This window comes from Rhagoletis zephyria, unplaced genomic scaffold, assembly GCF_001687245.7.
Source record: "Rhagoletis zephyria isolate East Lansing unplaced genomic scaffold, Rhagoletis_zephyria_1.1 Rzeph_scaffold_01338, whole genome shotgun sequence".
Lineage (NCBI taxonomy): Eukaryota > Metazoa > Arthropoda > Insecta > Diptera > Tephritidae > Rhagoletis > Rhagoletis zephyria.
In genome coordinates, this window is record NW_016158422.1 from 39,082 (window position 1) to 42,985 (window position 3,904).

Genomic DNA, 3,904 nt, shown 5'->3' on the forward strand with positions numbered 1-3,904 from the left:
CTAATAAACAATCGTGGTACAAAGCTCAATAAAAATATTAAAAATAAAATCTTAACAAGCCACAATAACATTGACAAATACATTCAATTATCATTTAAACTCGTTTATCGGAAGTTTATCAATTTATATGAACGCCGCTATTATTTTATATTTCATTAAATAAGAATAAAAATCTTGTTTATTTTGGTTCACTTTATGCCAAATGATGACATTGATGCCACATCAAGTGATATCATGTAATGTGGTGAAATTGGTTGTGGTGAGTTGCAGCGTGGTGGAATTGGGTGTGGGAATTACGGTGTTGTGAATTCAGCTGTGGTGGGTTTAAGAGGTGTGGTGAGTTTAAGGGTGGTGAATTTAGTTGTGGTGAGTTGAGGTGTGGTGAATTAGGGTGTGGTGGATTTAGGTGTGGGAAATTAAGGTGTTTTGAGAAAGTTGAGGTGTGGTGAATTAAGGTGTGGTGGACTTAGGTGTGGTGAGGTGAGCTGTGGTGAATTAAGATGTGGTGATATCATGTCATGTGGTAAAATTGGGTGTGGTGAGTTGCAGTGTGGTGGAATTGGGTGTGTGAATTACGGTGTTGTGAATTCAGGTGTGGTGGGTTAAAGAGGTGTGGTGAGTTTACGTGTGGTGAATTTAGTTGTGGTGAGTTGAGGTGTGGTGAATTAGGGTGTGGTGAATTTAGGTGTGGTGGACTTAGGTGTGGGAAATTAAGGTGTGGTGAGTTAAGGTGTGGTGAGAAAGTTGAGGTGTGGTGAATTAATCATCTTCATCTTCGTCGTCGTCTTCATCTTCATCTTCGTCTTCATCTTCATCTTCATCTTCATCTTCATCTTCATCTTCATCTTCATCTTCATCTTCATCTTCATCTTCATCTTCATCTTCATCTTCATCTTCATCTTCATCTTCTTCCTCGTCTTGGTCTTCAACTTATTCTTCATCTTTAACTTTTCTTTTATCCTGATCTAAATATGTCCATTCTTTTCTTCATTTACATATTCACCCCCACCATTGTTATTAGGTTAGGTATTTAAATTTTCCTTCCTCTTTGTCTTTATATTTCGGTTTCTTTACTTTTATTTTAATTTCTGTATTTATCCCTTTCTTCTTCTCCATACTCAACTTTACCTTCTTCCTTGCTTGAGTCTAATCTATTCATGTACATACATACCTACATCTTATTCCTAAACTGCTGCTTACCACGTTTCTTTAATTCACTATCAATATTAAAGCATACATTTAGGAGGCATTTCCGCACCAACCATGTACATGTACGGCATTAGTATTGGTGTCACTTTTGAATTGATTTTTTCGCTTTATGTTAAACTAATTTGAAATTTGAAAAATTGCCTGCACATCAGCATCAAAATACCTTTCTAATGATATGTAATTGTTTATACCTTAGAGGTATAGTTTAGCCGCAAAAGGGGTGTAAAGGAAACATGATTGCCTATTTATATAATTGATTTACAATTGTCTTCGACAATTTTTTTCTTTCATTACACGGTCAAAAATTTGGGTTTAATTTTTAAACCGCGCTGGGACTACTGCCTTTTTTAAACTTTTATAGTCTACTTTTTAAACCAGTCAATAGTTTTACGCAATTTTTAATATATTCTGGTTTAAATTTTAGCCCAAAAAGTTCGTGGTTTAAAAATCAAACCAAAATGTTTTAATTCTAGATTCTAGGATTCAAATATAGAAACTTTGGTTTAAAATCTAAACCGAAATAGAATATGTTTGCACAGCGAATTGTGGTGTTGATTCAAACTCAACATATGAAAGCACATTTACATGCGTGGCTGTAGCTGAGTGTGTAAAGATGCTTGATACAATTGGTTGCTACCAAGGCTGTCCGGGTTCAATCCCAACCAGACGGATTCTTATTCTTAATTATGAAAATGTTTGGGTTTAACATTTAAACCGAATTGTTTAAATTCTAAACCCAACATATGTGCTCTCTTTTTTTTTAACTTGGAAGGTTTGTATTTTAAACTGAATTAGGTTGGTCATATATGTAGCCCAAAAAGTTTTAAATTAAAACCGATTTTTAACCGTGTATTTATGAAAATATAGTTCATTCTATAATATAAACCATGTAAATCAAAGTTTCATACCGTATATAAAGTTCATAAAAATAAAAATAAAATTTTGATCATAATTTCAACATTTTTATTCTGAATTTCTAGAAAATTTTTGAGTATGCAGATTTGTTTTCCGTTTAGTTTTAGTAAAACAATAGGGGTATTCTCGAAGTCTTGCACGATGCACGGATTGCACGAAATGCAAAAATACTATTCCAAATTTCGAAGAGTACGAGAGCACCCCCTTGCAAAGTGGTAGCATGCATGGTTAGCAAGCAGCGAAATTATGTATCAAATACAATAACAAGAGACAGCAAAAAAAAAGTGAGCGAGATGAGAGTAATGAGAGAAATATGTAGAAATTCCAACAACAAAACAACTAGCACAGGGTCGCATTTATCTTGCTATGCTATTTTGCAAAATATATACATGGGTTTCGACGTTGCATATTTTGCAGCGATACGAAATGTTGTTTCCCATGGTTTTGTTGTTGTGTGTTTGCAAGTTATGCAATCCATGCAATCCGTGCTACGTCCAATGGCTTTGCAAGATTTGGAGAATACCCCTAATGTGCAAGTTTCAAGTTCCTAAATAACGCATTATCAAAATCTATTTTTATATGAAAGAAAACGCTCAACACCCTCCACAAAAAAAATTCTAAAAAATCAACGATAATTTGAAACTTGCATGTTATTTTACTAGACTTGTACGGACTACAAAACTGCATACTCAAACATTTTAAAGAAATTCTGAATAAAAATTTTGAAATTTTGATACAAAAATTTTGATATACATGGATTATATTATAGAATGAACTATATTTTCATAAATAACCTTGGTTTACAAAAAAAGTTTCTGCATATTGAACCAAACCTTTATATCCCTGTGGTATTCGACGCGCTGAATGCGAACCCGACTTCAAACAAGTAATTTTTAAGCAAAAAACGAAACCGACTTCAATTCTCATATCAAAATTTAGGAGTACCCTTAATTTTTTCATGATCCAATCGATCCATGACCGGATCCAAACCAGATTAGTCTGAGACACTACCCTTCCGATGCAAAAAGAATTTTCGAAATCGGTTGACGTGGTCCTTTTTTTGAAGTCGGCTAAAAAAGGAGGAGGTTATCTCTTCGTCGAATTTTTATTTTTGTTACGTATGTTACCGCGTAACTTTGAACCACGTTAACCGATTTTAATAATTCTGTTTTCATCGAAAAGGTGGTAGCTCAAGGGTGGTCCCATACTAATTTTGTTTAGATTCGATAATTGGATCGTGAAGAAATTAAAGATAATCTTAAATTTGTATATGAGAATTGAAGTCGGTTTTGTTTTTTGCTTAAAAATAACTTTTTTTATTTTATTTTAATAATTTTTTTATAAAAATATAGCTGATTTTTTAATTAATTAATGCTTTTAATAAGATACATTACTTGCTTTTCGATATTTTGTATGCTTAATTTGTAAATATCTTTAAATTTACAACATAATGTGGGATATTCATAGTCGAATCAAAGACAAAACTAAAAATAATTTCGACTTTTTTAACAAATTTTTCTAAAAAAAGTGTTTTCAGAGAGCTGAAATTTTTTTTACTTTCAACTTTGTTCTGACCATGCATTTATCCCATTATGTTTTACATTAAAACGTAAATTTTTGTATCTAGTATTTCCTACCTTTTACTATCTAACTGATCTCTATATAAATGACTTCACCTGTTTCATGCTGCTTTTAACTTAGTTTTAAGTATTGCGAATTCATTGATAAAGCTATCCTCAAATCGAAAGGATTCGTTCTTCCTGATTATATTGTAACCTAA